Source organism: Nelumbo lutea, chromosome 4 (genome assembly GCF_056320005.1).
Source record: "Nelumbo lutea isolate HS-2025 chromosome 4, American lotus-T2T, whole genome shotgun sequence".
In the NCBI taxonomy this organism is placed as follows: domain Eukaryota; kingdom Viridiplantae; phylum Streptophyta; class Magnoliopsida; order Proteales; family Nelumbonaceae; genus Nelumbo; species Nelumbo lutea.
In genome coordinates, this window is record NC_142687.1 from 60,443,539 (window position 1) to 60,454,723 (window position 11,185).

Consider the following 11,185-nt stretch of genomic DNA (forward strand, 5'->3'; position numbering starts at 1 on the left):
AGCAGCACACCATGACTATGAGATTTGGTAGATGGATGTCAAAACCGCGTTCCTGAATGGAGATCTTAGTGAAGATATCTACATGCAGCGGCTGCAAGACTTCATTGCTGCTGGTCAGGAACACATGGTATGTATACTTAATAGATCCATATATGGACTTAAGTAGGCTTCTAGGAGTTGGAACATCCATTTTGATTCTGCAGTCAAAACGTTTGACTTTGAGTAGAATCCGGATGAGCCCTGTGTGTACAGGAAGTCTAGTGGGGATAAGACCACCATTTTGGTGTTGTACGTGGACGATATCCTACTCATTGGGAATGATGTAGAAATGTTGACTTCGGTCAAGGTATGACTATCACAGCAATTCTCCATGAAAGATCTTGGAGAAGCTTCCTATATACTAGGTCTTCGACTCTATAGTTATTGATCGAAGCGGATAATTGGATTATCCGAGGTTGCTTACATTGACAAATTTGTCAAAAGATACCGCATGGAGAACTCCAAGAAAGGAAATGTTCTTTTCAGGCACAGAGTCATTATCTCCAAGAAGATGTCTCCCAAGACTTCTGAGGAGATTGAGGGTATGAGAGATGTTCCATATGCCATAGCCGTAGGGAGCATCATGTATGCCATGTTGTGCACTCGCCTGAACATTGCTCAGGCAGTAAGTGTGGTAAGGAGATTCCAGGCCAACCCAAGGTAGGAGGAGCATTGGACTATTGTAAAGAACATACTCAAATACCTTCGATGGACAAAAAGAGTTTTGTCTGGTATTCGATGGTAGTTCACTAGAAGCAGCAAACAGGGGTCCATTGCAGATTCCACAACCAAGGCCAAGTACATTGCGCAAGTGAAGCTGCCAAGGAAGCCGTGTGGATGAAGAAATTCATACACGAATTGGGAGTGATTCTGTCCAGCACATCACCCTTCCCGTTGTTGTGTGACAACAATGGAGCCATCACCCAAGTTAAAGAGCCTTGGGCCCACTCGAAGTCTAAGCACATCGAGAAGAAGTACCACGTACTACGAAAGATCGTTGGTAGAGGCGATGTCCTAATTCAGAAGGTAGCATCACCGGATAATGTGGCAGACCCATTGACTAAGCCACTGACACAGAAGGTCTTTGAGAAACACGTGGAAAGTATGGGACTTCGGCTTGTACCAGATTGGACCTAAGTGCAAGTGGGAGTTGTTGGATTGTTTTGTATGCCCTTAGCAACAATCTGATTTGATGTACTTTTGATATTTAGTGTAAATAAATAATGTGCATGTTTGATTCATGTTGTTTGGTATTATTCTGTGTAATACCCTAAAACTGGACACTTATTGAGACTTGTATTAGTTTTAAATGTTCACAGCCATTGGATAAGTCTGGGGAGATTTATCCTACCAAGCCTGATAATGATGTGCCGCCAAGTGTTGGGATGACTTGTCTCAGCCACCAGGGTAAGACCCAAGGCACATGTAGTATGGGATTACTTGAATCTTTGAACCTTGGAGACAAATGGGCAAAATTGGAAAGTTACACCTGACCCCTAGACTCGATTATGATACTTCACTAGGTGTCAGATCGGGTTGTCTTTGAAATGCCAATCAGTGAGATCCTTAGCGAGGGTCAAAACCTGGTCATGTTGGGGCAGTCTAAGAATTCATTTGAGTGGGTGATCATAGTGATAGGATCAGCCCCTTAATCGGACAAAGGTAATGATCGGGAATGCACTCTCTCTAATGGAAACCAAACTGCTGACAGTTGATTTCAATCGTTGGAATTTTGTTTTGCAAAATTTATATATGATATATATATATATATATGTATATGGTTTCAAAACATTTGCAAATGGTTTTAATTCCCAGGATCCATGTGAGTGGAGAGTGCAGCACTATTCCTTGCAGCTGAGGGAGAGGTCCTCTCTTGTCGGGCAGTGCTTGATCATTACGAGCTGAGAGGTTAAGTGTAAGGCCATTTAGGATAATACCTGATGGGCTAATCTTGCACCTGCCCACAGTCCCTGGGATTTAATAAGATGGCTTGGTCCAGGGACCACTTAATGTAAGTGTTGGGCCCATAGGGTCCATGTGATGGGCTCAAAGGTTCACTCGACTTCTTAGTGAATTCGGCTAGGCCTTGTAATGAAGGCTGGGCTGAACCCATGTGGCTGGTGTGTTGATCAATGCTTGGGTCCCATGCCATACAAGGAAGCCCAACTGGGCAGCAGATTGGAAACTAGTTAAGCACTGAACACTTAATGGGCCAAAAGCCCATTTCGAACTGTGTAGATATGAATACCCACTTATGGGGCGGATCTAGGATTAAAGTTAGCAAAAGGATTGGGCCTTTAACCTAGTCCAATCTATGAGACCAAATTCAAATCAAATTTGAATTTGGTAACCTCCTGATAAGATCAAGAGTAAGCTAACCTAATCTGCAGATAGGATTAATATCATCCCCTATCCAGATACTGATTTGGATTGGGATAACTCCTCATTATGAGGTTTCTTAATCAAAAAGAAAAGAGGAGAAAACCCTAAGAGAGATACAACAAAATTCGTAGCTAGGGTTTTTGGTGCAAGAAAATTTGCAGCGAATTGAGATAGGATCTCATAACTATCCAGAGAGAAGAGAAGCAATATTCGCCATCTTCATCTCAGGAATTCTTCTCCAGCCGCCACCATCTCTGAAAATATTGGATCTTTGAAGGAAAGAAATCAAGAAATTAGTTCTTGATATCAGTTTTGCAGAAAGAACTAAAAAGATTTGGTGCTCAGAGTTTTCAGAGGATTCCTGTGAAGGATTCAGTGTGTAGGACACACTTTGCTGGTTCCGTTCCACATATTGCTATATCATCTTCAGCAGGAGTAGATCTTGGTGTCCTCTTTGGGTGTGAACACCAACTTTGGGAGATACTGCTTCTTTGGATCAGGAGCAAATCTTTGCCTCTTTGGTGTCCCTTGTCTTTTGTTCCAGATTTGGTTCGATTATGGTTCAAGTAGGATTCTTGAATATTGTATTCTAAATTTAGGGAATATGATTCCCAATTGGAAGAAGGTAGAAAATTTTTGAAATTCGCCCACCCATTCCCCAACCTTTTTGGCATCCATATGATGGATCCTACCATTCTTTCAATTACATCCCCTCCATGAACTTTCTAGAGTTCTCTTGAAAGCCTTCTAAGAGTTGCCACCCCTAGCTCTTTGGGATGCTATTTGGGTTGCACTTAGGCTCCCTCTTAGCACATGATAGCTACACTTTAGCCTACTCTTTTGGGCTGAGAATGGGCCTTCTCTACTAGGCCGAATTTTACTCTTTGCTAGGCTTTCTTTTCTTGGGTTTTTTTAAGGAATCAACTTGTTATTCTTGAGCTGAAGTGCTCTCTCTTGCTTCCACAATCAAGCTGGGGTGAAATTGGTCTTTTTGAACATTTTTTTCTTGCCTTTTTCTTTCTTTTTCTTGGACTAATTACCCCTAAAATCTTTTCTTATCATTAAACTAAATTAGGGCAAAATTAAATAAAAAATGGCATAAAAATCAATGCCCCCACACTTAAGCTTTTGCTTGTCCTTAAGCAAAGACATCAACCAAAAACTGAACATTCCCCCCTTCTATTCTCATCATTTACCGGGTGAATTTTTAGGATAGAAATGCATTGAGTAGTCGGGGAATTTTTGTAAGTGTTCAACTTTAGTATGCCCCTTTGAACCTCAGTTGTCACCATAATTACTTATTTCAAGGGGTGAGTGCATTTTATGCTCCGTCTCATCCTTTTCTTCTTCTTTTAGTGTGAGTGCATTTTATGCTCTATCTCACACTCTTCTTTTTCTCTCTCTTCTCTTTTTTTTTTTTTGGTGTAAGTGCATTTTATGCTCCATCTTACATAGTCACATGCTTGAGGTAGATAACAAGACTTATGTTCTGAGCTGCTAGTTTTACTATTCAGCTCAAAATAGCAGAGTCAATTTGGGCTCAATTATTAAACCCAATGTATTAGCAATTCAGATGTGCACTAGCTTTCTTGACCATTAATAATGAAATCAAGTGCTTTCATACACATGAAGCTAGTTAAGGCTAGTTATGCTAAAAGACATATTCAACACCCCCTTTTTCTCATGCATATACTAAGTTGGGTCATTCGCAAGAATAAAAACTTAACAATTACATTGGTCTCCCTCAACTCATTGTATTCCATCTAAAAAAATCACCTAATAAATACCAATGAATTTTGAGAGGTTCCAGTCTACTTGGATATGTCATTGCCCGCATATGTGTGTTGGAGTTGAGGTGCATGGTTTCAGCTCCCACACCCTAGCCTCAGGCTCACTCCCCCATACTTAAGATGAACATTGTCCACAATGTTCCTAGTGTTAGGGAATGAGAATGAAATCATCAAGTAAAGAGAAGGGTGAATAAAGGACTCCCTGGATAATAAAATGGGCACTTTGATGGGAAGCCTCTTCTTCTAAAAATGAATTGAAATTTTGAAAAAGAGATCTTTATTTTACTAACTAATATCCTAAAAAAATGAAGAAAAGATGCCTTAACCTGTTCATGAACAAGAAGATCATTGATTGTCAAGATAAATAATGGATGGAGGGGGTACATTACCGCCCACTTAATATGGTTTCAGACGTTGGCCATTTACTTTAAATGTGCCCTGAACCGGGTGGGTGATTTCTATAGCCCCATGGGGAAAAACCTGAGTGATGGTGAAGGGTCCAGACCACCTGGATCTCAACTTGCTTGGGAAAAGGCGGAGATGGGAATTATATAACAATACCTGCTGCCCAACATAAAAGTCTCGCCTAAACAAGTTCTTATCATGCCATCTTTTAATTCTTTCTTTATAGACTTTGGTATTTTCAAAAGCAACAAGTCTGAATTCATCCATCTCATTCAATTGCAGCCTCCTTTAACCCCTATGGCCTCAATGTCAAAATTCAAGAATTTAAGAGCCCAATAGGCCTTGTGCTCTAATTCTACTGGTTAATGGCATGCTTTACCAATGACCAACCTGTAGGGGGGCATGCCAATGGGTGTCTTATATGAAGTTCCGTATGCACAAAATGCATCATCTAACTTAATGGACCAATCTTTTCTAGCAAATGCTACAATCTTTTCCAGAATTATTTTGAGTTCCCTGTTAGCCAATTCCACTTGGCCACTAGTTTGAGGGTGATAAGGGGTAGCCAATTTATGTGTAATTCCATATTTTTGCATTAACCGCTCAAATTGGCTATTGCATAAATGAGTTCCCCTATCACTAATTATAGCTCACAGAGTGCCAAATTAGGAGAATAGCTTCTTTAGGAAGTGTAGCACCCTCCTTGAGTCATTTGTGGGCAAAGCCATGGCTTCCACCCATTTAGATACATAATCAACAGCAACGAGGATGTACTTATTCCCAAAAGAATTCGGGAAGGGTCCCATGAAGTCTATACCCCAAACATCAAAGATTTCGCAGATTAAAATATTGGAATGGGGCATTTCATTCTGCCGGGAAATGTTTCCCGACCTTTGACATTTGTCACATGTGGACACATACCTATGGGCACCCTTGAATAATGTAGGCCAATAAAAACCTAATTGCAAAACCTTGGTTGCGGTGCGGCTAGCTCCAAAATGACCCCCTACTTCTTTATCATGGAAAAATTGGAGTACTGACTCCATCTCCTCCTCAGGGACACATCTCCTTATGATCTGATCTGCACACAATTTATACAAAATGGGTTCCTCCAACAGATAGTATTTTACATCAGAAAGGAATTTTTTCTTTTGTTGATATGATAGGTTAGGACTAATGACTTGTGCAGCTAGATAATTTGCAAAATCAACATACCAAGGAGATGCATATTCTTGAATTGAGTATAGTTGTTCATCCGGAAATTCTTCTCGGATGTTGTTGGTTATCTCCTCTTCTGAGCTTACCTTGTCTAACCAAGAGAGATAATCAGCAACCAGGTTTGCAGCACCCTTCATGTCTCTAATCTCAATATCAAATTCTTGCAGTAGAAGGATCCACCTGATCAGTCTTGGTTTTGAATTTTTCTTGGTAAGCAAGTGCCGTAATGCCGAGTGATCTATGTATACAACATCTTTGGACAATATCATATATGAATGAAATTTGTCAAGTGCAAAGATTACTGCTAGCAGCTCCTTTTCTGTGGTGGTGTAATAGAGTTAGGGTCCATTCGAGGTTCTGCTAGCATAGTAAATTGGATGAAAATGTTTGTTCACTCTATGTCCCAAAACAACTCCTACAGCAGAATCACTCGCATCACACATTAATTCAAATGGGAGGGACCAATCTGGTGCTACCATGATAGGTGCATGGATCAATCTGTCATTCAAGGTGTTGAAAGCATGAAGGCATTCAATTGAAAATTCAAAAGGCACTTCTTTCTGAAGCAAGGTAGATAGTGGCTTGGCAATTTTTGAGAAATCCTTAATAAAATTCCTATAGAAGCTAACATGCCCTAAGAAACTTCTCACAGAATGGACAGATGATGGGGGTGGCAATTTTTCAATTGCCTCCACCTTGGCCTTGTCGACTTCTATACCTCTGTGAGAGATCTTGTGTCCAAGCACTATGCCTTCTTGCACCATAAAATGACATTTCTCCCAATTCAACACAAGATATGTTTCTTCGCATCTAGTAAGCACCTATTCCAGATTATTCAAGCATGCATCAAACGAAAAGCCAAAAACTAAAAAATCATCCATAAAGATCTCAATAAATTTTTCAACCATATCAGAAAATATGGACATCATGCACTACTGAAAGATTGTTGGGGCATTGCCTAATCCAAAGGGCATCCTTTGGTATGCAAATGTGCCATATGGGCAAGTAAAAGTGGTCTTTTCTTGGTCTTCTAGTGCAATTGGGATCTGGTTATACCCCGAATATCCATCTAAGAAACAATAATACTCATGCCCGGCTAGCCTCTCTAACATTTGGTCCATAAGTGGGAGAGGAAAATGGTCATTCCAGGTGGCTTCATTTAACTTTCTATAGTCAATACATACATGCCATCCGGTGACAGTTCTAGTTGGGATGAGTTCATTTTTCTCATTTGGAACAACGGTCATACCCCCTTTCTCGGGCATGACTTGCACGGGACTTACCCAAGAACTGTTAGAAATAGGACAAATGATCCCAACATCTAATAGCTTAATTATTTCAGCCTTTACCACTTCTTTCATGTTGGGATTCAGGCATCTTTGGGGCTGAACGAAAGGCTTGATGTCCTCTTCCATCAAAATTCTGTGAGTGCAATTGATGGATTAATGCCTTTGATATCCTCTACCTTCTAGGCTATAGCATTTTTGTGTTCCTGCAACACTCTTAATAATTTTTCTTTTTGTAATGGATTCAGTGATGCGAAAATTATTATGGGGAGAGTTGATGGTTCTTCAAGGAAAGCATACTCTAAATGGGAAGGTAATTGCTCCAGTTCAAGGGTGGGGGGTTCTTGGGATGATGGCTTACCTAATGGTCCAGGCAATTTGCCTAAGTTCTCTAATTTGAGAAACCCCTTTTCCGTTGAATTGAGGCTTATCATTCAGATATGCTATCATGAGGTTTGTTTCTTCATTTTCTCCTTTTTCAAGTTCTCCCTACTGGAGGCAGAGTTCAAGAGGATAAGCCATTCTACTTACCTAGAAACATTCATCAATTGTCATATCAATGGCATCAATCATATAACACGAATCATCACTAGAGGGTGCATGTTTCATAGCATCAGACATTTTAAAAATTATCTCCTCATCTTGTATCCTAAGGCTGAGTTGTCCTTGTTGGACATCAATCACCGCTTTCCCAGTAGCCAGGAAGGGTCTCCCTAGGATAAGTGGGACCTCCACATCTTCTTGCATGTCTCACACAATGAAATCAACTAGAAAAATGAATTTGTCAACTTTAACTAACACATCTTCTATGATCCCCCTAGGATGTCTAATGGATCTATCAGCCAATTGTAATGCCATTCTAGTGGGTTGGGGTACCCCCAATCCCAATTTCTTGAAGATAGAAAATGCCATTAAATTGATGCTAGCTCCCAAGTCACATAAATCTTTCTCAATTTTTAAACTGCCTATGGTATAAGGAATAGTGAAACTCTCTGGATCTTTGAGTTTCTGAGGCAGTTTGTTTAGAAGGATAGTAGAAATTTCCTCATTCAAAGCAATTATTGCCACACCTCCCAGTTTCTTTTTGTTTGCCAATAATTCCTTCAAAAACCTTGCATAGTGTGGCATCTGGGCTAAAGCATCAGCAAAAGGAATATTAATGTGTAAACTTTTAAATATTTCAAGAAATGTACCAAATTCCTTTTCCATTTTCTATTGCTTCAGCCTGTTAGGGAATGGAACTTGTGGCTGCTGGTGCATCCCTTGTTGTGCTTCAAGTTGTTCCTTCTTCTACTAACCAGTTCCAAGGCTTATTGCTGCCTTAGGTTCAGTCTTATTTTTCTTTTCTACCTCAGGCAACTCTTTTCCACTCCTTAAGGTAATAGCTTGTACTTGCTCTCACTTCAGTGTTGCTTGGAAGAGTTCCCAACAGTCTGGAAGAGATTAATTGTGCCAATTGCCCCACTTGGTTTTCTAGGTTCTTGATTGAGGCTTCCTGGTTTTGGAACCTAGTTTCCACACTTGCTATAAATTTTGTCATCAGCTCCTCCAAATTGGACTTTGGTTCGGGTTGCTGATAAGTCTGGTGGAAAGGCTTGGAAGTATGCTAACTTGGCCAAGACTGGTTTGGATGTCCCCTCCATCCTGGGTGAAAGGTATGGTGACTCTCGTAACCCTGTTGTCTTGATAAATTGCTGACATAGTCAACTTGTTTAGTAGATGGCCTGAACTGATTGCCAACTTGGCAGTCAGTACTGATGTGGCCTCCCCCACACAATTCACAAGTAAGAGGCTGCACATGCATGGCAGTTATCTGCATTTCATCAATTTTCTTACTGAGTGCTCCTATTTGTGTAGATAGTGTCATATAAGTATCAACATTATGCAGGCCATGCTGCTTCCTAGTTTGGGTTCTTTTAGAATGCCATTGATAGTTGCTGGCTGCCATTTCTTCAATGAGTGCATGGGCAACCTCAGGAGTCTTATTGTTTATGGACCTTCCGGCTGCAACATCTAGTATGATCTTATTTTAGTCGGTAAGTCCATTATAGAAGGTCTGCACTTGCAGCCATATGGGAAGGCCATGGTGAGGAACTCTCCTCAGCAGCTCCTTGTACTGTTCCCATGACTCGTATAAAGATTCCCCCACTTGTTGGAAAAATGTAGTGATATCATTCCTCATTTTAGTAGTTTTAGAAGGGGAAAATACTTAGAGAGGAAATGGCTGGCCATTTCATCCCACGTAACTATTGATCCTACTGGTAATGAATTCAGCCATGCTTTGGCTTTATCTTTCAAAGAGAATGGGAATAACCTAAGCCTAATGGCATCATCACTTACCCCATTGTGTTTGAAGGTGTCACATATTTCTAAAAAGTTAGCAATATGTGCGTTGGGATCTTCGTGGGCCATTCCACAGAATTGCACAATGTTTTGAATCATTTGTATAATGGCAGGTTTAATCTCAAGGTTGTTAGCGCAATAGTAGGCCTGATAATGATGGAAGCATCTCTAGTGAGTGAGGGTTTGGCATAATCCATCATGGTTCTCTATTCAGCCATTTCTTGAGCTTCTTAAGCTTCTTGTTCGACTTGTCTAGCTGCTCTTAGATGGACATGGAGAGTTCTTTCAATCTCCAGGTCATAGAGGATCTCCTCCTACTCGATTCTGCTTGTCATAAACTATGAAAGTCAAGGCAATAAAAAGGCCAATACAACATAATACAAATCTAAACTTATCATAACTGAGATATATACAATGATTTACTAATCATAAATAATTTTGATTATTAAGAGGGATCTAAACCAGCAATCTTATTTACATCCCTTAATTGCAGCATCTGATTTCAGACCTACAATTCTTTGGCATTGTTGGTTCACAGAATTTCAACAATCAATAATAATTGAAATCTGAATTGAAATGCATTGTACACTATTGTACACTATTGTACACTATTGCACACATCCATTCACATCTGCTAGACTGAGGTTGTTTATCAAAGCTGAATTCTCAAGGTGCCTTCAAAGGACCTAAATTGATCTATAACCAGACCTAAGCCAGGTTTGGGTTCAGGTTTGTAAGCTATGAAAGTGTATGGCTCATAATCTTGAAGAACTTCTATGACCTGAAATCAGGTCTGATGTGCATATAACCTGTATATGCTGCTGCTATTTGGATTAATGACAGTAGTTCAGTTCACATTTAACTCAGTCAATATCTTGGTTCAGAATTTTTACAAGTCCATACAAATGCACATCAACCAACATCATCCAAATCAACCCATAGCTTTCAAGTTTATGTAAAACAAGCCATTCATTCCACACAACTTTTGAACTCAGATCTGCATTATTGCTACTGCTGAAATATAGCAAGTTGCAGAGCAGAATTGAATCTAAGTTTTGATCAGATCTTCTGTTTATTCACGATAGAAATCAAAGCTAGCCATCATTGAAACAACTTTTTGAAAATTTGCAAGGAACATCCAAGAATGTGCGGGTGTTTGAAAGCACAAACCTGTCCTCAAATCAGGTCTACTATAGCAGCTCTGCTACAAGTCTGAATTCTAATAGAAACACTTAGAAAGTGCTGCTTTTCATTAGATATCTGAGGCATCACAAATTTTCAATCCAAACATACATCCCCTCAGCTACATTAGCTCGGTTACAAGTGAATAGAGCAGAGAAAATAGTTCATCAAAAATTCAAAGTATTGGTTCAATCCTCAATTGCAGTTTGGATTTGTATCAGTTCAGATCTGTATCAGTTCAGATCTGAATTTCCTCAAGCCTTTGCTATCCAACTATTTTTGGGGTCTGGCAGATGTATCCTAGGGTGAATTGGGATGATGATGGCACCCAATTCACCTCAAACTTGTATCAGTTCAGGTCTGAGTTCAGATGAACTCAGATCTGAACTGAGCAGTTTTGCAACAGCAGAATTCAGATTTGAACTCAAATCGGATCTGAATTCTCAATTGCCTTGGTACCAAATTGCTTTTGGGGAATAGCAGAAGTGTCCTATGGTGAATTGGGGTGATGATGGCACCCAATTCACCTCAAATTTGCAT

General features: G+C 40.0%; 1 non-coding gene across 1 annotated transcript; it reads left to right on the forward strand.

Annotated features, from left to right (window-relative positions):
- Positions 1–9,198: 9,198 nt before the first annotated feature.
- Positions 9,199–9,305, forward strand: LOC148860819 (small nucleolar RNA R71). The gene has a single exon (XR_016095326.1). It is a non-coding gene; the product is annotated as a small nucleolar RNA R71 (small nucleolar RNA).
- Positions 9,306–11,185: the final 1,880 nt, after the last annotated feature.